The sequence below is a fragment of the Macaca mulatta genome, chromosome 8 (assembly GCF_049350105.2).
Source record: "Macaca mulatta isolate MMU2019108-1 chromosome 8, T2T-MMU8v2.0, whole genome shotgun sequence".
NCBI lineage: Eukaryota > Metazoa > Chordata > Mammalia > Primates > Cercopithecidae > Macaca > Macaca mulatta.
Window position 1 is genome coordinate 135,162,253 of NC_133413.1, and position 23,457 is coordinate 135,185,709.

General features: G+C 43.7%; 1 long non-coding RNA gene across 1 annotated transcript; it reads left to right on the forward strand.

Annotated features, from left to right (window-relative positions):
- Positions 1-260: 260 nt before the first annotated feature.
- Positions 261-3,468, forward strand: LOC144330555 (uncharacterized). Its single transcript, XR_013396853.1, has 2 exons — positions 261-491; positions 1,716-3,468. It is a non-coding gene; the product is annotated as an uncharacterized LOC144330555 (long non-coding RNA).
- Positions 3,469-23,457: the final 19,989 nt, after the last annotated feature.

Genomic DNA, 23,457 nt, shown 5'->3' on the forward strand with positions numbered 1-23,457 from the left:
CTACTGGTTTGGAATCTACTGTCCTAATAATGAAGCTAATATTCTTCATTTTGCAGCCACCTCTACTCTTCTCTCTTTATTCTATTTTGCCTTTGTTTAAGCAATGAAGCTTAGAAGGCAGGGTTCATAAGTGGGTCAGACTCTTAGGTAATTTTTTCATGTACACAACACAGGAAACCAAAGCAGGACCTTGGAATCCATTCAGGATTGTGATGATTAACTTTATGTGTCAACTTAGAGGGTGTTGCTGGATGAGATTAACATTTAAGTTGGTGAACTTTGAGTAAAGGAGATTTCTCTTCGTAATATGGGTGGGCCTCATTCAATGAGTTGAAGATCTGAATAGAAAAAAAGACCAACTTCCCTGAGCAGGAAGGAATTCTCCAGTAGACTGCCTTTGAACTTCACTGGCACCATTGGCTCTCCTAAATCTCCAGCCTGTGGGCCCATGCTGCAGAATCGACTTGCTAGCCTCCAGCCTCCATAATCACGTGAGCTAATTTTTTATAATGAAGCTCTGTATTTATTTATTACTATAATAAATTTATGTTTATACATATGTAAATCTATACACACACACACGCACACACACACTCATATATTTACAGAGGTCAATAACTGTGGCCCACAGACCAAATCTGGCCTACCACATGCTTTTGTAAATAAAGTTTTATTGGTAGGGTACACAACAAAGCACATTCATTTACATATTTTCTATGGATATTTTTGAGTTATAACAACAGTTGAGTATTTGTGAAATATGGCCTGCAAAGCCCTAGCAAGCCTAAAATACCTATATGTGTGTGTGTGTGTATATATGTATATAAATATATATGTATATATGAAATAATGTATAAATATATTTATACATTTTGTGTGTGTGTGTATATATATATGCACACATGAAAGAGAAAGAGAGAGAGAGGGATTTACATATATATGTATAGATCCCCATTAGTTTTCTTTCTCTGGAGAGCCCTGATGAATACAGGTAGTTTTCTTTTTTCTTTCTTTCTCTTTTTTGGAGACAGAGTCTCGCTCTGTTGCCCAGGCTGGAGTGTAGTGGTGTAATCTGGGCTCACTGCAATTCCGCCTCCCAGCTTCCCGCCATTCTCCGGAGTAGCTGGGACTACAGGCACCCACCACCATGCCTGGCTATTTTTATTTTTATTTTTATTTTTAGTAGAGACGGGATTTCACTGTGTTAGCCAGGATGGTCTTGATCTCCTGACCTCGTGATCCACCCGCCTCAGCCTCCCAAAGTGCTAGGATTATAGGCGTGAGCCACTGCGCCTGGCTGGAATACAGGTATTTTTCTGTCTGCTCTCTCCAGCCATCACATTGTCATTTGGAAAAGGCTGCCAAATAGGCAACTTTCTCCTTCACTTCCAACTTGCTAAAAACTCAGTATTGAAAAATCACATGCACACTAACTATCTAATGGTTTAGTCCATTACACTGCATCCAATAAATGAACTATTAGGCAGCCAATACAATAATAATTATGAAGGCTGTGTGGAAACATGATATTTTAAAGTTTAATGTGAGGTGAAAGAAAGCAGGAAGAATTGCAAATATAGTTGTAACTGTGTGAAACATGTATTATGTAGACAGATTAGACAGGAATAAAACAAAATGGAAATAGTCCCATTGAGATGACAAAATGATTTATTTATTTAACAAGTATATGTTTCGTGTTGTCTATTAAATGCCAGGCACAGTTCTAAGCCTTCAACTTTCTGTCTCTACGGATTTGCCTACTCCTGACACGGCATAGAAATAGAATAATAAAAGCTGGGAGCAGTGGCTCCCAGCACTTTGGGAGGCCGAGTGAAGATATGTGAAGAAACAACTGTAATAGTTTGCTAAGAATGACAAGAACAGAAAACCAAACACCGCATGTTCTCACTCATAGGTGGGAACTGAACAATGAGATCACTTGGACTCGGGAAGGGGAACATCACACACCGGGGCCTATCATGGGGAGGGGGGAGGGGGGAGGGATTGCATTGGGAGTTATACCTGATGTAAATGACGAGTTGATGGGTGCTGACGAGTTGATGGGTGCAGCACACCAACATGGCACAAGTATACATATGTAACAAACCTGCACGTTATGCACGTGTACCCTAGAACTTAAAGAATAATAATAATAATAATAATAATAATAATAATAAAAAAGAAACAACTGTAAGATTTTTTTCTCTTTAAAAACTTGCCTAATACCAACTGGGATAGTCATAATCTTAAAAATGGACAATTGTAAGTGCTAATGAGGATGTAGAGAAATTGGAACTCTCAGACATTACTGGTAGGAATAAAAATGGTACAGTCTCTTTGGAAAATAACTTAGCAACTCCTCAAAGAGTTAAGCATAGAGTTACTATATGATCCAGCAATTCCAATTCCAGGTATATATCCAAGAAAATTAAAAACATATGTCCACACTAAAACTTATATACGAATGGTCATAGCAGTGGTATTTATAATAGCCAAACATATCCATCAACTGATGAACGAATAAACAAAATGTTACACCATACATTGGAATATTATTCAACCATAAAAAGGAATAAAGTACTAACCCATGCTACAACATGGATAAACCTTGAAAATATTACGCTAAGTGAAAGGAAAAGGCCAAATATTCTCTTCTTTCCTTCCTTCCTTCCTTCCTTCCTTCCTTCCTTCCTTCCTTCCTTCCCTCCCTTCCCTTCCTTCTTTCCTTTTCTTCCCTCCCTCCCTCCCTTTCTTTCTTTCTCTCTTTCTCCTCTCTCTCTCAATTTCTTTCTTTTCTCTCTCTTTCTTTCTTTTCTCTCTCTCTTTCTTTCTCTTTCTTTCTTTCTCTTTCTTTCTTTCTTTCTTTCTTTCTTTCTTTCTTTCTTTCTTTCTCTCTCTCTTTCTCTCTTTCCCTCTTTCTCTCTCCCTCTTCTCTTTCTCTCTCTCTCTCTCTCTTCTTTCTTCTTTCACAGGGTCTCACTCCCCCAGGCTGGAGTGCGGTAGTGTGGTCTCGGCACACTGCAGCCTTGACCTCCCAGGCTCAAGTGATCCTCCCACCTCAGCCTCCCGAGTAGTTAGGACCACAGGTGTGCACCACCACACCGGGCTAATTTTTTGTATTTTTTGTAGAGCTGACGTTTTGCCATGTTTCCCAAGCTGGTCTTGAACTCCTAAGCTCAAGCAATCCACCTGCCTTAGATTCCCAAAATGCTGGGAACCACTGCTCCCAGCCTCTATTATTCTATTTCCGTGCAATGTCCAGAGTAGGATTCATAGTTGCCAGGAGCTGGGGAAGCGGGGAGGAGAGACTAGGGAGTGCCTGCTAAAGGGCATGGGGTTCTTCTTGGAGGTGATGAAAATATTCTGGAATTAGTGGTGATACTTGTACAACTCTGTGGCTAACTGTACACTGTGAAAGGGTGAATTTTACGGCAGTGAATCATATGACAATAAAGCTGTAATTAAAAATGGCCTAATGGTGTTGTTATGTTGCTTTTACAAATAAAATGTGTAATTAATGTTTTTTTAAAAAATAGCCTGCCTGTTTGTTAAGAAGTTTATGTCTGGTTCTTTAATAACAGTGACATGGCCTCAACTTACTTCAGCCAAATTCTAAGGAAACCATCCAGGCAGGTTCCTGGTGTGGGCCAGGAACAATCAAAAGAAGGGGGACAACAGCTTTATTAGTTCGTTCTTGCACTGTTATAAACACCCGAGGCTGGGTAATTTATAAGGAAAAGAGGTTTCACTAGTTCACAGTTCTGCAGGCTGTACAGGAAGCACGGTGGCATCTACTTCTGAGGAGGCGTCAGGGAGCTTCCAATCATGGCAGAAGGCAAAGGGGACGCCAGCACCTCACGTGGCCAGAGCAGGAGGAAGGCAGGTGGGAGGGAGGTACCACACACTTTTTTTTTTTTTTTTTTTTTTGAGGCGGAGTCTCGCTCTGTCCCCCAGGCTGGAGTGCAGCCTGGCGATCTCGGCTCACTGCAAGCTCCGCCTTCCGGGTTCAGGCCATTCACCTGCCTCAGTCTCCCGAGTAGCTGGGACTACAGGCGCCCGCCACCACGCCTGGCTAATTTTTTATATTTTTAGTAGAGATGGGGTTTCACCGTGTTAGCCAGGATGGTCTCGATCTCCTGAATTCGTGATCCGCCCGCCTTGGCCTCCCAAAGTGCTGGGATTACAGGCGTGAGCCACTGTGCCCAGCCGGTACCACACACTTTTAAACAACCAGATCTCATGAGCAGTCACTCACTATCATGAGAACAGCACCAAGGGGGAGATCCGCGCCCATGATCCAATTACCTCCCACCAGGCCCCACCTCCAACACTGGGGATTACAATTCAAAATGAGTTTTGGGGAGGAACACAGATCCAAACCATAGCACCAGCTATCACTCCCCAGCCAGGATTTCAGAACCACGTAAACCTGTGATTACTTAGGTCAACCCTGAACAGCTTCACACAGAGGGTACAAATTTAGGAACTGAATGATTAATATACACTCATAGGAACCTGGGCCTGAGATTTAACAATAAAAACAACAACAACAACAAAGGCTGCTAGTTTTAGAATATTCTAAACACAGTAACCCTGTAAGATAGGTTCTATCATTAGCCTCATTTAACAGGGAGAGGAACTGAGGCCAGGAAAAAGCTAAGTAATTGGCTTAAGGCAGCAAAACTAGCAAGGACTGGAGTTAGGGTGTGCCCCGGTCCCTTCCACTAGAGCTTGACTTTTTATCCTGGTTGCCATCTGCCTCTGCAAACCGTTGTTCTGCTTGGCCATGATGCAGGTGATACTAATGTGTGTGCTACAGTGGCTCATTACTTTTCTATTTTAGTCTGTGGGCCATAGTCCCATGCAGTTGGTTGTGTTTTGAGTAAGTCTCCAGCAGCCTGAGGAAAGAGGCTAGGTCAGAACCCAGGAGACTGGGTCCCAGCCCAGATTCTGCCACCAAATGCACATCTAGCTCTCAGATGAGCTCCTCTTAAGTGTTGCCATAATACACAGCTCTGCTCATTCTCAGTGCCTTTGTTATTACTTGCTCCAGGTTGACGTTCTCAGCCCCTCTGGCCTGCACTGATAATAATAACAGCCACCACAACTAGAACTCACAGAATGGCTCTCTGTTCTGAGTGTTTCATGTGCATTATCTCATGCACGCCTCACTCTGACCCCACAAGGGGGATGCTATTAGTATTCACATTTCGCAGGTGGGGAAACTGAGGTATGACAGGGTTAAGTAACTTGGCCAACATCATCATGCAGATGGTATGATGGAACCAGGATTCTACAGAGGCAATTTGATGCCAGGTCCAGAATGTGGAGGCTCATGGCTATCACTCTACCTCCTGCAATGTCAGCTGCATATGGACAGAGGTATGGCTGCCTGGTCACCACCAAATCCCCAGCAATTACCTACCTCAAGGCCTACTACATGACACAGGTCTAACAGGTATTATGGAATGACTGACTGAATGAATGAATGAATGAATGAGTGGCTTCTATCTAATCTGCACAGGGCCTAACATAACCTCCCATACACACTGGAAGTTAATACTATTTAGTCTCCCTAATTCATTTACTCTGTTTTCTCCTTAGGCCATGGTTATTGTCAACAACCAAAGAGAAAGGCTTCACTATATACAAACAGTCATTCATTTACTCTGCCCCATTAGGCTTTTGTTCATATATTCCTGATGCCTAATTGTTTCTCTTGTGAGGTCTGGATGCCCAGTTGAATGAAAAGAAACATTTACACAGGGTACAGTGGCTCATACCTGTAATCCTGGCACTTTGGGAGGCTGAGGTGGGAGGATCGCTTGAGCCCCGGTGTTCAAGACCAGCCTGGGCAACGTGGTAAAAACCCCCGTCTCTACAAAGTATACAAAAAATTAGCTGGACCTGCTGGCACTTGCCTGGAGTCCCAACTACATAGGAGGCTAAGGTGGGAGGATCACTTGAGCCCATGAAGTCAAGGCTGCAGTGACTCATAATTGTGCCACCACATACCAGCCTGATGACAGAGCAAGCCCTTGTCTCAAAAAAAAAAAAAAAAAAAAAAAAAGGCGAAACATTCACTTTACCAGATGCTAGGGAAAAAGAGGGACCATTTGCTTCTTGCCCACCCAGATCTATGCCACAATTTGCTCTTCTTTCCCTTTGAGGGGGTTATTTTTTATTGATATACTCAATCAGTGGCCCTGCCACAAATTCTTCCAAAGAGCCATCACCTGCAGGTCCCCTTCACTTGCCCTCTCTCTGGAGCTTGCCCACTTCTCCTTGACACCATTTACAGGAAGCAGTGCTGTATTTCCAGCCATGTGGACCGCTGCTCTATGGAACCCAGCTCCCACGCTGGATACCGTGCGGTCCTGTTCGTTGCGGGCAGCTTTTTTTGGGTTGTTCATTTCCACTGCATAGCACTAATAGCTTTTTCAGACCTCTCCTGGGATGTGGACTATTTTGTATTTGTAAGACACCTTTATGGAAATGGCCTCCAGGTTTAAAGTGTCATGTGACCACTTGTTCAGTTGGAGATGACCGTGCCAAGGCCTCATTCATCGGAAAGTGAAAGTGCGTGGCCAGTAAGCGTGACATGGAGAATGTCCTTGTAGCACTGGATGTCTCTGCGGGACTCGAGTGAGTCTGATTGTATGAAATAATGTCAGGGAAAAAAATAGGTTTTTTTTGTTTTGTATTTTTTACTGTTTCGAATGATTGTTCTGCTAGCACTTTAAAGTCAGGTGAAAGAATACAAGGGAAGTTCAATTGTGTGGGGACAGGCTAAGAAAAGAGGAAAGGAAGGAAGTGTTAAGTTTGAAAGCTGGGAGGTTTTGCCCTTCCAAAGCAGTGGCATGGGATCCACCCCAATGCCAAGTTCTCATCCTCATCGTCAGGGTAGCAGGCAGAGAGAGGTTTCCGGAACCGTCATTTGAACCCTCACTCTGTGCCGGTCACCCTTTCACTATCTAATTCTTATAACATTGCTATGAGAAAGTGATGATCAACTTATTTTGTAGTTTGAAAAACTGACTCTCAGTGAAATGACATGACTTGGCCAATGCCACACTGTCCAGAGACTGAGCCATTATTTAAACTCAGGGTTGTCTGACGCTAGAGCCAGGCTTTCCCCTTTCTGCCACCCACGTGCTGGCAACAGAAGGCAATCACATCAGTGACCATGGCAAGAAGGACCTGTTCCGTGTCCTCACTCTGGTAGGCGCTGCTCTTTTGTCACTTACGGGGTTCTCCCAGCTGCTCTTCTTTGGTGTCCAGTAAGTAAAACTGACAAGAAACAGAACAATCTCTGGTAGGAAACTGAATTCTCTATGACATACAAACTTGAAGAAGGATACCTCCAAAGAGAGAGTAGCTGATGGATGACACTATAAAAAGAAAGTCCCCTGTAGGGAGGAAGAAAGAGGCCGGAAGGAACTGGCCAGAGACGTGAATCACCCCGGGTGCTTAACCACGAAAAGCCTGAGGAGGCCCCTGTGTTTGTTTCCATGGCTCCCTACCCACCCCGGCAAAACTCATTTCCTCTGTGGCACTCCCTGATGCTTTGAGCGTTCCTCTCACTGCTCTGATATTTGTCGAGTGTTTCCACGCGATGGTATATGGTTAAGATTACGTTCTCATGCCAATAGTAACACAAACATATGCAGTGGCTTAAACAAGACAGGGTTCGTTTTTCTGTCATGTAAAGTCTACAGGTTGGCCATGCAGGAAAAGCATGGCGGCTCCTTGGTGTTGTCAGGGACTCTGGCTCCTACTTTCTGCTCTCCTTTCCTTGCTTGTGGCTTCTTTCTTCCAAGTCGCCTCAAACCCTGAAATGGCTCCTGGAGCCCTTCATAGGTTGGAAAAAGGAGGAAAACCAGAAGGGAGGAAAGGGGCCTTTCCCAAATGAATCACCTGCTTTTAAACAGCCTTCCAGGGAATCCCAAATAATGCTTCTCCCTGCTTCTCATTGGCTAGACTTTATTCACATGTCCGTATTTGGCTGGAAAATATAACTGTATTTTGGAGGTTGCTGGGCAGTAATGTGCACATCTAAAATTTTATGGGGACATACTGATGGAAGAATGGTTATTTTAATAGACGAAAGTCAGCAAACTGTGGCCCACGGGCCAAATCTGGTCCACCGCCTGCTTTTGTAAATAAAGTTTTATTGGTACACAGCCAAGCTCATTCATTTTCATATTTTCTATGGATTTTTTGTGTTACAACAACAGTTAAGTATTTGTGATGATATGTGGCTTACAAAGCCTAAAATATTTATTATCTAACACTTCACAGCAAAAGTTTGCTGACTCCTAGAATAAGCAAACAGCAGGCCAGGTGTGGTGGCTCACACTTGTAATCCCAGCACTTTGGGAGGCCGAGGCAGGTGGATCACTAGTTCAGGAGATCGAGACCATCCTGGCTAACAGGGTGAATCCCCGTCTCTACTAAAAATACAAAAAAATTAGCCAGGCGTGGTGGTGGGTGCCTGTAGTCCCAGCTACTCGGGAGGCTGGGGCAGGAGAATGGCGTGAACCCGGGAGGCGGAGTTGGCAGTGAGCAGAGATCGTGCCACTGCATTCCAGCCTGGGATACAGAGCGAGACTCCGTCTCAAAAAAAAAAAAAAAAAATAGACAAACAGCAAATAGTAATTTGTGGCAAATACCCCACCACCAGGCACTGGGCTGGGCACAAAGGTTCATGACTGTTGGTTCCATTCTTAGGTGACTGACAGTCCAGGGGATGAGACAGCCAAGTCAAATTCTAGTTACAATATTGTGTGAGGAGTGGAACTATTCCATTCTGTTTAGGGTGTTATGGGACCACAGAGGACACCTAAAACAGACTGTAGAGAGGGAGGGTAGACAAGCTTTCTAGATGAGCTTAAAGGATGAGAAGTTAGAAAAGAGAAGAGCAGAAAGAATTCCAAGCAGAGGAGAAAGCATGTGCAAAGATTGGAGATGTGAAATAGCAGTCATTATGCATTCATCCCACTGTGTGTCATAGCAGCCCATGAGCCTATCTCCTCTGGAGACCACACATCTTTGCCTCCCCCAGGCCTGGCACCCATGTGTGCAGGGCCTCTGCCTTGCAGGGGTCTCCAAACAGTTGTCAGCTGCTTACACTGACATCACCTGCAATCCTGTTACAGTAACGCCTATGGGTCCCAATCCACTGACCCACAATTTAGAGTGGGTGGGGATAGAGTGGAGGCACACTGAGTTCCAATTTCAAGTTTAATTATCAACAGATAAAAGCAAGGGCTTTGGATGAAAATCTCCACCACCACTACTTCGTACCTTGCATAAGCTTGGACAAGTTGCTTAACTTTTCTAAGCTTCATTTTTTTTCATCTATAGAAGTGAAGATAGTGTCACGAGCACGTATAAGGTTTCTCAATCTCCATGCTGCGAGCGTTGGGGGTTGGATAATTCCGTGCTGTGGAGGGCTGTCCTGTGCAATGCAGGATATTCAGCAGCATTCGAGGCCTCTACTCAGTAAATGCCAGCAGCAGCCCTGGAGTTATGACGATCAAAACGGTCTCCAGACATTGCCACGTGTCCTTGGGTGAGCGAAATCACCCCTGCTTGAGAACCGATGAGCTAGTAGTAGAATTAAATAAGATAATGTGTTATATGTGTGTTTAGTAAGTGTGAAAACTATTTTTACTGTCTTCATTAGTACTCAGAAAATATTTGAAAGAACAAATGAACTCATGGAAAAAGAATGAAAACCTCACAGGAACTATTTCTGGTTTAGGCTGGCAAACACAGGAAAGGAATGCTTAACTGTGATAAACAAAATTTGCTCTTAAACCCACCTGTTGCAAATCCACATTATGTTAGGAATGTAGGCTGAATTACTTTCAAGTGAGCTGCAGGGGACATCTGTTATATTTTTATTTTTTATTTTTTTGAGATGGAGTTTTGCTCTTGTTGCCCGGGCTGGAGAGCAATGACATGATCTCGGCTCACTGCAACCTCCACCTCCTGGGTTCAAGCGATTCTCCTGCCTCAGCCTCCCCAAGAAGCTGGAACTACAGGTGCATACCATCACACCCGGCTAACTTTTGTATTTTTAATAGAGACGGGGTTTCTCCATGTTGGTCAGGCTGGTCTCAAACTCCCAAACTCAGGTAATCCACCTGCCTCGGCCTCCCAAAGTGTTTGGATTACAGGCATGAGCCACAGGGCCCAGCAGGACATCTGTTATTTTGTTGCCTATTTCTACCTTGCTTGATTTAGGTTTGGGGAAAACACCTACCCCACTTTGAGCCACGTGCTTTGCGTGAAGCTGACCTCTACGTTGGTCCCAGTGGTGAATCATTGGAGTAAGGTCCAAGTCACCCAGGAAAGTCCATTCCCTGGGTTGCAGTGGTTAGTCGGAGAGAGGAAACAGGCTTGAGCCAAGGTCCAGTCAGAAAACCCGAGGTGGTTTTCTTGGTTAACATGAAAATGGAGCTACTCTTTCCCATTGGACTTGAACGTGAGTGGTCTTAAGATCTAGACTACACCTGGAAAGTGAGGTCATGTCTGAGAATAAGGCCAACACATGAAGGAGGACAGAATTGAGCAGAGACATGGAAAAAACCTGAATTTTGGTGATTTTGTCTGAATTCTTGTAGTCAACTATGCCTGAAGCCCAACTTATTCCCTAACTGTTCATGTTCTTCAGCTGATGCATTTTATTTTTGCTTAAGTTAGTTTGGGCTGGTTTTTCCATCTCTTGAAACCAGAAGACCCCTGACCAATACTTGATCCTGATGACATCAAGAGTGAAACACTTTATGGCTATCTTCACACATTTCTAAAAATAGACTTTGGATCAGTTGGGATGCTTTGGGTGACAAATAATGGAAAACCTAACTCCAAATGGCTAAAGCAATAAATGAATTCATTAGCTCATTCTTGAAACTGTCCAAAGTAGTGTGGGCCTTGGGCCTGTGTTCCAGGTCTATTTCTCTGTAGCTCTTTTGGCCAAACTGTTCTCACCGTTTTGGCTTTGCTTTTAGCCTGGCTTCCCTGGTAGCGCAAATGTGGTAGTGGTTCCGGACCTCGTGGGTATGTGCCACCTGGGAAAGAAAGACGAAGAAGAGTCTTCTTAACTGAAAACCATCAAGCAGACGTCCTGGCCTTCACTTTGGTTAGAACAGCTTAGATCACATGTCATCCTTACACCAAGGCAAGCAGGAGGGGATCTCCCTGGTTTGTAGCCAGGGCCCGAAGCTGGACCTGAGGGTTGGATCTGTGCCAGCCCGAGCTGGGAGCTGCAACATGGTGGGGAGGGCATGGGCAATGGGAGGCGCGCTCACTGCTCACTTGAAAACAAGAAAATAAGAGTAAATGTCAACTAAAATGTCACCTTTAGTGACACCTTTCAGTTTCTTCCGTTGAATATCAGCACTCCTTCTGGGCTCCTTCAGGATTTGCTTGTTTATATAATAGCAATTATACCACAGTTGCTAGAGTTATATTTTTGTTTAACATCTATTCTCTTTACTAGACAATCTGGACAGAGCCGAAGCCCAACATCTTTTATTTCCTTTAGTATAGCCTCGTGCTCAGTAGGCGCTCACTCTTTCTCTTCATTTTTTTATCCAGTAAACTTTGTTTCCCCACAAAGCAAGGACAGAGTTTCAAGACCAGCTGACCAAAAGAGTCTAAATAGAGTGTCTGAACTGTATTTTCATGACCAAAGCTTGACTCTCTCCTCCAAACCTACTGGCTGTGTGACCCAGCACAAGTCACTTACCTCTCTAAACCTCGGTTTCCTCAATTATAGAATGGGGATAACAGTACTATCCATCTTATAGAGTTGTTCAGAAAAGTAAAAGAAATAATGTCTATCAAAGTGCTTAGCACAGGGCTAACTCATGGGAAGTGCTCACCAATGTTAGCAGTGGCTCTTCTTTTTGTCATTGGGTGTGTGTTTGGGCATGTTGGACGAATCTGCCAAGGCTGCCATTTCTTTATCTGTGAATGGCAGAAAACAATCTCTACTTTGTGAGGCTGCTGCGAAGAACAAAAAGGAAGGTCTTGGCATGCAGTAGGTGTCGACTAAATGTTAACTCCAAGTCACTTCCCCCATGCCCATCCCAGCATGGAATAAGAGGGGGACATGCCTTTCATTCCTTCTGCCCCTCCCACAGATGGAAAAGGAGTTTGAGAACCTAAAAGTTTGTTTTATAAATAAGGGTGAAGGATCCCTTATTCGAAATGCTTGGGACCAAAAGTGTTTCGGATTTTGGATTTTAGAATATTTGCATATATATAACGAGGTATCTTGGGGATGGGACCCAAGTCTAAACATGAATTTCATTTCTATTTCATATATACCTTATACACAAAGCCTGAAGGTAATTTTATACAATACTTTAATAATTCTGTGCATGAAACAAAGTTTGTGTACACAGAACCATCAGAAAGCAAAGATGTCACTCTCTCAGCCACCCACGTGGACAATCTGTGGTTGTTTGGCATCACCACCATTCCTGACTCTGAATTTCTATGCTCCTGAGAAGCAATCATTTTCTCATATTTACTCACACATGAGGACCTAGCAATACAAAATGGACATACCATTAATACAGTAAAAAATCATGTGTTCAGGGTAAAGAAGGAGCACAGTGCATCACTAAAATACCTGAATCAGTTGCTAAACAACAGCAGCAACAAACAGCAGCTGGCTTTTAGTCTCCACCTGTGATGCTGTGTTTTGACTAAAAGGTTACTCTACACTGTACTTTATTTTATTTTTTTGCAGTGAGAAGAAACATCGGAAGCACTTGAGGGACCGAAAATGGGTCCTCCAAGGAGGGGGAGGCATTCTGTTGGATGTTTTAAAAAATCTTTCCTCCAGAGTCATTTGCCTCATCAACAACAGTTTTGTCTTAGAAGTCTTCTTTGCATCGTGGAGAACCTGCCGCTGGCGGGTCCAGCCTGCCCTGGTAGGATTTATTACCCTTTGCGGGTATGCTCAGAAAAGATATATCACAGCTGGGAGGATCTCTTTTCCCTTAGGGATGCTGAATAAACCGTCATGCGTCTGTTTTAACTGCGACCCATCACATGAGGTCAGGTGTAAAATTTTTTTCTGTGGCATTATGTCCAAAAGGAGACTCAAACAGTTTCAGATTTTGGAACATTTCGGATTTCAGATTTTGCATTAGGAATGCTCAAACTGTACTTAGAAATCAGGGGCAAAGAAACCCTTCCCTAGGCTTAGAGTGACATTGTGGTTGGGATCTGATAGTCGCAGACCAGGCGATCCAGTTCTGTGGTTCTTTTTCCGACCACTGTCAACCACATTGGGCTTTCAGACAAACCTGCAGACAGTGAGGTTGAAACTTCGGTTGGAACAGAAGAGTGATATGTATGTGAACAGCTGCAAAATGTTCTCACTTACGTCTGTGAAACGCAAGGCTGGCCAAGGCAGGGGAACTCTTGCATTTTTGTTAACTTACTGACTTTTTTCCCCGTTTGGATGTTTCCAGTTACCTTAGTGGGCTTGTTTGTCCTGAGTCCCAGGACATTGTTTAAAATGCCAGTTGGCTCAGGTGGAAGTTACTAGACTAAAACAGTTTTACAGCATGAAAAACCTTTTGGATTTCAAACAGTGATTTATGCATTAGTGACTATGATGGGGGGCAGGAGGAGTTCAGCTATTTCTATCCCATTATTCATTTCTGTATTGCAACCCCTCTCACATTATCTGATGTAGTGGCAGGGCTTAGCAGATAGTTGAGGAGTACATGAAGGGAGGAGGAATCACTACTAAATAGGCCAAAGCACAAATTCCAACCAGTGATGTTTACAGCTTATTGATGACAGAATTTCCAGGCTGGCTGGAGGCTCGTTTTGACATTTACTGACTTATACTTTCAGAAAGATCAAGAGGAGCCAGGCGTAGTGGCTCACACCTGTAATCCCAGCACTTTGGGAGGCCGAGGTGGGTGGATCACCTTAGATCAGGAGTTCCAGCCCAGCCTGGTCAACATGTGGAAACCCCATCCCTACTAAAAATAAAAAAATTAACTGGGCGTGGTAGCAGGTGCCTCTAATCCCAGCTACTTGGGAGGCTGAGGCAAGAGAATGGCTTGAGCCCGAGAAGCGTTGGTTGCAGTAAGCCGAGATTGCGCCAGTATACTCCAGCCTAGATGACAGAGCAAGACTCCATCTCAAAAAAACAAACAAAGACCAAGGGAGAATCTGTTAGGGCCAGTTGGCCCTGATTTTCAGTTAGGATAATGAGTGGTGTGAGCCTAGGCAAAGTGACCATATCACTGAGTGTGTAATTGGTGAGTGTCCAGGGCCTGCCAGTTCACTGTGGGGATGGGGGCACAAAGTTCCTGCTGCTAAGTCCCTCTGGAAGGTCATTACGTTCAGGTTAGGGATCATGACATTATTCTCTATTTTTTCTGTCACCTCACTCTTATCAAGACTTCTGTGTGCAATAACATAGGGGAACACAGGCTTTGAGAATTTGGATCTGGAAGGGGCCCATGTTTATCCACTGTGCCTGCTGACCCTAGGCATCAGAATTACCTGACATACTGGCTCAAAATACAGATTCTTGATTCCAACTCTCGACCTCCTCAATTGGCTTCTTTGAACCAAGTTATTCCTCAAGTTATTCTTACGTACACTAAAATTTGATATCCACTCTTTTCATCCAGCTTACTTATTTTATATAGGAAGAAAATGAAACCCAGAGAAGTAAAGTGAGGTCCCTGACATCACACAGCTGCTTTGCAAGAGCAGATGATTCCACTGTGCTATCAGTAGTGCTGAATTCTCTTTTACATGTTATTGTAAAGTGTTTTCATCTGTATTCTCCCATTTGGTTTTTCTCAACCACTCTCTACCTGAGAAAATATGTTACTTGTTTTCATGTCATGAAGAAAAGATGTTTTTATTTCTATTTCTGTGTCCGCAGTCAGACATGACCTTCTCGAGACAGTTACCACTGGCCCATATGGCACCTTTGTGCAAATGAGGAGAAGGCACTTTTTCTTCCAGGAAAATAAAAGTCTGTCCCATTGTGACCAGCATGCGGGCTGGATGTCAACCCCTCCTCTCACTCTTGGTTGAATGGGCTTGGGCAGTTTCTAACCTGTACAGCTATGCATGCCAACCTTGCTCTTAAGGATGAAGATCGTGTCTTGTACTTTGGTTTTTATTTCCCAATGCCTAGCCCAGAGCTAGACTTATACATGTTCAAGAAAGGTGGTTGAAATAAATTGCCCAGCGCTACCTGATTTATCAGTAGCAGGACTGGAACCTCTGATTCTAAGGCATGGCTCCCAGGTACCTTACACAGGAGACAGCAAACTGAAATCTGGAATGGCGTCTGTACTCCATCTATTGGGAAATTGACCAGTATAGTTTATTTTTATTTTTATTTATTTATTTATTTATTTTGAGACAGGGTCTCACTCTGTCACCCAGGCTGGAGGGCAGTGGCAAGATCTCGACTCACTGCGATCTCTGCCTACTGGGTTCAAGCCATTCTCCTGCCTCAGCCTCCCAAGTAGCTGGGATTACAGACACCTGCCACCATGCCCAGCTGATTTTTGTATTTTTAGTAGAGACAGGGTTTCACCATGTTGGCCAGGCTGATCTAGAACTCCTGACTTCAGGTGATCCACCGGGTTTGGCCTCCCAAAGTGCTGGGATTACAGATGTGAGCCACCATGTCCAGCCAGGACCAGTATAATTTAGTTCTCCAGAAATAAATTACTTTGGAGGGACCCCTGAAAACCAGTCTTCAGAGTCAAGACTGGATTTGTGGAAATTCCCAACCCTGATGTCAGCACGAAGAAGTGTAGCTGAGAATAGCCTGATTCCCCCAACCCCCTTCAACAATTCAAATTTTATCTTCTGCATTTGGCAGAAGTTAAATAACAGTTTTCATTTGCAGAGCAAAAAGCTCACTATCAACCCATTTCTGCAATCCCTTGAAAGGTATAAACACCTGAACACTGGCAGTCCCACCTGGCCCGTAATCATGGTAGTGGCACTTTGGCCTAGTAATAAACATCCAACTCTTAGCATTTTTATTACACTGCTCTTTCAAAAGAAGCATTTAGCTAATGTTATCAGAGAGAGGGGCCTGTTTCCCCTCAGAATGCCTCTGAGGAGAACCTTTTTATTGACCAGGGGTGGAACATTTTCAGCTTCAGCTATAAATAATAGAGTTGCCAACTTTTATTGAGCTTTTTGTAGGGGCCAGGCTATGGGCTCAGAGCTCAGGGCTTTCCCCATTCTCTCATTTCATCCCCACAGTCACCCTATGAAGTAGGTGTTATTATCCTCATTTTACAGATAAGGAAACTGAGTCAGAGTGGTTAAGTAACTTGCTCAAGATTATATAACCAGGACTCAAACTCACACCCCAGGGTATCTGACTACTAACCTGTTGTATTAGTCCATTCTCACGCTACTAATGGAGACATACCCGAGACTGGGTAATGTATAAAGGAAAGAGGTTTAGTTGACTCACAGTTCCACATGGCTGAGGAGGCCTCACAATCATGGTGGAAGGCGAAATGAACGTCTTACATGGCGGCAGGCAAAAGGGCATGGTGTAGGGGAACTCCTCTTTATAAAATCATCAGATCTCTTGAGACTTATTCACTATCATGTGAACAGCATGAGAAGAATCTGCCTCCATAATTCTATTACCTCCTGCCTGGTCCCTCCCACAGCACGTGGGGATTATACAATTCAAGGTGAGATTTGGGTGGGGACACAGAGCCAAACCGTATCACCTGTGTTGCTAACTCTCACACCATACTCCCTTAGCCCTGTGTGGCGAACTCTGGACTAGGTGCTGGGCACAAAGACCTGCAGACTGAGCCTCATCTTTTTCGTGGGCATTTATGGTTTTCTATGTTCACAGAGTGCTTACTGTGTACTCAACACCATGCCCAACAGTTTTCACGGATTCATATGCATTTTCTAATTTAATCCTTAAAGCAAACCTATGAGGAAGCACTATTGCCCCCACCATCCTTGTGAGAAGGTCAAGCCACTCACTCAAGGAGAAGGTAGGATTCCAAGTGTAGCTTTGCATGACTCTGAAGCTTGTTCTCATCCAATGGACCACCCTTCTGTCTAGCAGTGCAGACAGAAATGCAGATTCCTGGGTCAAACGCTGGACCTACTGAATCACAGTCTCTGGCAGTGGGGCCAGGAAATCTGCTTTTCTGCCAAATAGCCCAGGTGGGTGTAATGTGCCTTATGTTTAGAACTCACTTCTCTGTCTTGATGCTGGCAATGTAGACATGCCCACGTTTTGAAAATTCATGGATTGTACATTTCTGATATATGTACTTTCCTTTACCAATCTTATATCTTAAAAAGTTTATTTAAAAAGTCCCCTCCATGTAGGACACAGTCTTTTCACTATGAACACTTTGCTCTTTGCTAGTCTATCTCACACGTCATCACACTGTTAAATTTCCAACTGTAATTCGCGTGGGACCACACGGCGCACCGGGCCTGAAAAACCAGGCTATGAGAATGTCCTGGAATCACCTCCTTCCTGCCTTAACGCAATCACACAAAGGTTACCAGCAGTTCTCATTTTCTTTTCTCCAGATAATTCCTCCGAAATAGATTACCCAAGTGCCTCACTCTGAAAACTTCCATCGTGTTCTCTCAACCCTGAAACCCAAATCAGTACAAAATGGTCCCTTGGGGCCATCCCTCTTGACTAATTCTCAAAGTTTCCACCACCAAGTTGTGGGGTGGTACTGGGAACTTCTCCTTTTGGGCTTATTTGGCCCATGAATCACTCTTTGACTAACCTCGTCAGCTGTTGTTTTCCCCTCAACACTCGGTGAGGGTTTTTCCTCCTCTTCCACCTTCCTTGCCTTCTTTTGGAACCTCTGTAGAACCTCACAACAGAAATGCCTTACTCTTCAACCTCTATTGATTCATTCACTCATGTATTCTTTCACTTACTTATTTATAGACATTTATTAAGCATCCACATGTACCAGAAACTCTGCTAGGGGCAAGAATTTAGAAAATAAGTAAGAATGTGGGCCCTTTCCTCATGAAACACAAAGTGTTTCCAAGTCACTTTTGACAAATACTCTGGAGCTGACTCTTTTAATAATAATGATCTTGCTGTTGATGATATTTTTGAGCCTTTCTTCATGGCAGAACCTCTAATGGTTATTTTAGACGTATTGCTTAATATCCTCAACAACTTCATGAGGTAGGTACCACTATTGTCTCCAGATAATACAGATGAGGGAATCGAGGCCCAGAGAATTCATATCATTTTCCCAAGATCACATAGTTCATAAGGGCTGAATTCTAGAGCTAATCCGGAGTCTGACCCCAGAGACAGGCCTTTTTAATTACCACAGTCTATCTGAGCGCTACAAACCATCCAATGAGAAGTGTCGGAAGTGCAAGGAAAATAGACAAAAGAGAGAGGAAGAAAGATGTTAAATAAGACTCTGGTGAGAACGTAATTTTACCCTGGTTGACTCTGGACGTAAGGGCATCTGAAAACTACATTGGCTATAAAAGTGTGTTTCCAGCTGTCCTGGAGCCATCCTTTCTAAAAGATAACGTGTTCCCCAAACCATAGAACTATAAAATCTCAGAGCTGGGCAGGATCTTGATGTGGTATAATTCAAATCCCACCAGATGCTGAATTTCTTTACAATCTCATCATCAAATCTGAAACCTGTCAGCCCATGGCTTCCATTCATCTGCGTAAGTTCTGCGTTGTGGGAAAGTAATGGCAAAAACTGCCATTACTTTTGCACCAACCTAATAGCTTGATACTAGTAATCATTTCCCAATGTATATGTGGGATATGATGACGTTTCTCTTCAAATAATTTAATCAATCTTTTATTCTTTAATTTATAATAACCACCCTCCCCCTTTTTTTCCTTTTTCTCCTTTTTTTCCTTTTGCCTTTGTTAGATGCCCAGGCACGCCACAGTACCAGGCGTTATCAGTACCAGCTCACATTCCTTTCCTTATTTAAAAAGAAGACTAACTTTCTAGCTCATTACAGACACCCCTTCCCCTTCCTCTCCACTTTCTTTTACCCGCCCACCTTATCTAAAAAAATTCAAAGGTTTAGCCAACCGGGATTAGTTTAAATTATACAACCCGATCCCAGCCAATGGGGAAAGGATACAGGGGCAAGACTTGTGTCAAAAATAAAGGCTCTCATGCCCTTTGTTCAGGTGTGCTCTTGTGGCGATTAGCCAAGGAGGCACACCTCTGTGCAAAAATAAAATCGCTTTGCTAAAAATCCTTTGTTCAAGTGTTCAATTTCCTTAAAATTTTAAGTGTTATTCCTAACATGTACATATTTCAAAAATCACATTCTACCACTTGAATATACACAGTTTTTTCTGTTTAGACTTCAGTAAAGCTGGGAACAAATGTTATGCTCTTCAGGAGCTCTCATGTTCTTTTATTCGTCTGTCCATACCTGAGTCAAATTCACTTGTTTATCAGTTAAATCAGAAAATACTATGTCATGGATCTTCCAGGTCCCTCAGAAATGCCACAGGTGGCAGGGGCTTCAATTCACACAGACCAACAGTTGTCTCCTTTAAGGATCTCAGGTGCAAATGTCTTTGGGGTCAGTCAAGCTACATGAATGAGTGAAGTGGGCAGCGGGTAAGAACGTGATGAACCAAACAGCACGCCCTCTGGACAACAATAGCCATGTGGTACTGTAGGATTGCCAGATCTTTCGATCTGTCAAGCCAGAAATCTAACTTTTTTTAAATGTAAACTTTTCTAATTTTTAAATGTTGAAAAACAATTCCATTTTTGGGGGGGGAGGGGATGAAGTCTCTTTCTGTTGCCCAGGCTGGAGTGCAATGGTGCAATCTCGGCTCACTGCAACTTCCGCCTCCCGGGTTCAAGCAATTCTCCTGCCTCAGCCTCCCAAGTAGCTGGGATTACAGATGCCTGCCACCAAGCCCAGCTAATTTTTCAATTCCAAATTTTAAAATCTGGTGTAGGCCACCATGACGTGGGCCACATTGGATCCCCAGTTGGCCCGTGTGTGACCTCTCGTCCGTGGCACTTGGCTGATGTGAAGCCTTGGGAAGGGACAGTCGGAGGAAAACATGCAGAAGTGAGAGCTGATGCTGAGATGGCAAGCAAGAAGCAGAGTCGGGATTGACAATTAGGGGAAGTATCCTGGAAGGAGGAAAGCCAGAGGGAAGAAGGGAGTTTCCGGGATCCTTGAATTACATGGAATCATTACATAGAATTGTTCAGAGACGCTCTGAATTATGTTCCAAGTTTGCAGAAGTCTCAGAGATAGAAGGAGACCACCACCAGGAAAGAATTTAGATTCCCCCTTTTTAACTTCTTTGATTACATGACAATATTGCTCATTTGTGCCATATATTATATAGTATATATATAGAGATATATATCCACACACAGTAGCGAATATATATATATGTAAAATCAAGTTTGTAGCCATTAAATAAACTTTAGAGCAATATGAAATAAATTTCATGAAAAAATGGCTCCTACACAGCAGTTATTTTCTTTGTATACCCTACTGATAATTGTTTTTTTCTTTTTTAGAGACAGGGTCTCACTCTGTCACCCAGGCTGGGGTGCAGTGGCATAATCATAGCTCACTGCAACCTCAAATGCCTCGTCTCAAGCCACCCTCCTGCCTTGGCCTCCCTGGAATTACAGGCATGAGCAAGGACATGGAACCCCTATCCATAATTTTATTCTCGGCTGTAGACTAATTGTGCATACAATGGTAAGTGTACCTTTAGGGTTGTTGCAGAAAGGCTGGCGTCTATTTTCAGTAGGCATGGGTTTTATACTCAGCTCTGTTGCTTTTAAGCTGTGTGATCTTGAGAAGTTACTTAACCTTTGTGGGCCTCACTTAGTATTTCTCATTTGTAAAATGAGAGCATCTGGAAGATTCTATCAGGAATGAACAGAGAATATCACTTTAAGCCCAAGATTTCATTATTCTCAGGGCTACAGTTAAGAATGGGCTGTTGCCCAAGGGAGTCATTCTGGTCCTGTTGTTTAAGGGCCCATGGAATAGTTAATGCTCTGAATTGGATAATGGCTTCAGCATGTCCTGAGAAAGGAGAACAAAACATAGAAGTATTTTTCCTTAAAAATTTACTTCTATTTGGATGGGATTTAGAGACATGACTTGTCAAACCTTCCTCAGAAACATTCCTCAAATACTTTTCACATCCATCCCCATAGCTCAGCCTAAGCCTTCTCTCTGATCTTCTTGCCTTTAGTCTCTCCTTTCTTGGCAGAACTTTCTTCTTAAAAAAATATTCAACATCCCATTCCCCTAAAGCAAAACCAGCGGATGACCTGGTGCCTGTGGGATCAGGTCAAACTCTTTGGCCTGGCATTCATCCAGGGCGCCTCCACCTTACCCTCAGCTCCTGTCTTCCCTCAGCTTCCCAGTCCCTTTAGTGCCTGTGTTCCCATCAAAGTGAACTTCTCACCATCATGCAGGCAAACCATACCCTTTCATGACACCAAGCATTTTTTTTGTTTGTTTTTGAGATGGAGTCTCGCTCTGTCATCCAGCCTGGAGTGCAGTGGTGTGATCTCTGCTCACTGCAAACTCCACCTCCCAGGTTCACACCATTCTCCTGCCTCAGCCTCCCAAGTAGCTGGGACTACAGGCGCCCGCCACCACGCCCGGCTAATTTTTTTTTTTTATTTTTAGTAGAGACGGGATTTCACCATGTTAGCCAGGATGGTCTCGATCTCCCGACCTTGTGATCCACCCGCCTAGGCCTCCCAAAGTGCTGGGATTACAGGCGTGAGCCACTGCACCTGACGACACCATGAATTTTTAAATCCTGCTCCCTCTGCATGGATCGTTTATTTGCGTCTTGACAAACCCCTAATTCTCTTTCTAGGTACTGGGGATTCTGCGGGATATATGTGGTGATGTTATGACTTTCCACACACAGCTGCACTGTGCCTGACACAGGATAGTAAGAAGGTACTCAGTGAATGCTATTTTAGTGGGTGAATGAATGGAGGGATGAATCCTTGAATGAGTGAGTGAACCAGTGAGCAAATGAATGATGAATGGATCAGTAAATGGAGAGTTAGAAGGATGAATGAAAGAGTGAATGGACAAATGAAGAAGTGAATGGTGGAATAAATAAGGAGACACATGAATGCAGGCAATTAATTCATGGTTTTTAAAAAGCCAGACTATGTGGCCAGAAAGGAAAACAGAAATGGCAGAAGAGAGACAAATGAAAGCCCCCTTTTGTTTCTCTGCAGCTACCAGCAGAAGGGCTAGCGCTGCTCTCTCTTCTTTCTGGCTCCAACCTCGACTGTTCTTTTGCCCTGGGTTACCTTGACCTTGGCATTTCCAAGGAGAAGTTGACTCCTTGCCTGGACACAGTCTGCTATCTCTTCCCCTGTGTTTTCAGAACAGGCCACTCATCCTTTGCACAAGTAGAGAGCATGCACCTGAGAAGACTCGCAAGCTGTGACTCTTGGGGAGAAAGCACGGAGGAGGATGCTGGGAAGGTGGGTTCTGTGGTCTCACACTGATGAAAAAAAAAAAAGACAACGCCAGGCCCAGTGGCTCACGCCTGTAATCCCAACACTTTGGGAGGCTGGGGTAGGCAGATCACGAGGTCAGGAGATCAAGACCATCCTAGCTAATACAGTGAAACCCCTTCTCTACTAAAAATACAAAAAATTAGCCAGGCATAGTGGCAGGTACCTGTAGTCCCAGCTACTCGGGAGGCTGAGGCAGGAGAATGGTGTGAACCTGGGAGGCGGAGCTTGTAGTGAGCAGAGATCGCACCACTGCCCTCCAGCCTGGGCGACAGAGCGAGACTCCATGTCAAAAAAATAAAAAATAAAAATAAAAAGACAAATGGTTTTCTTTCCTGTTATTATTTTGAAAGTCTTGCAGCAGTTCAAGGGAGCCAGGGAAGCTTTGGGATGTCATCCTGCTGGGTCCCTGGAAGGGTTTTCTTCACTGATAGCCTGGTCCTCACCACAGGAGGTGCCAGGGCACATGTGTCTTCACACTTCCCTGCTTCTGTAGCTTAACTTGTCCCCATTCCCCACTCCACAATCAGGATACCCGTGAGAGCTGCCATTGATTGAGTACTTAACATTTCCCGTATATGATCTTGTTTCATCTTTTTAACACTTATGCAGTAGGTATTCTTATCCTCATTATATAAATGTGGAAATTGTGTCTCAGTATAGTAAGACTGTATAGTAAGTTAGGTAAGTGACCCTAGTCCATATAGGGATCTGTACGTAGTGAAACTGGGATTCAAATACAGAGTTGTTTGACTCCAGAGTCCATACTCATAAACAGTACATGGTATGGCTATTAGGATTTCTCTAAGAGTGTATCCTAGGATCCCCACAGGAGACAGATGGCCCATTCTAAAGGCGTTATTGAAGG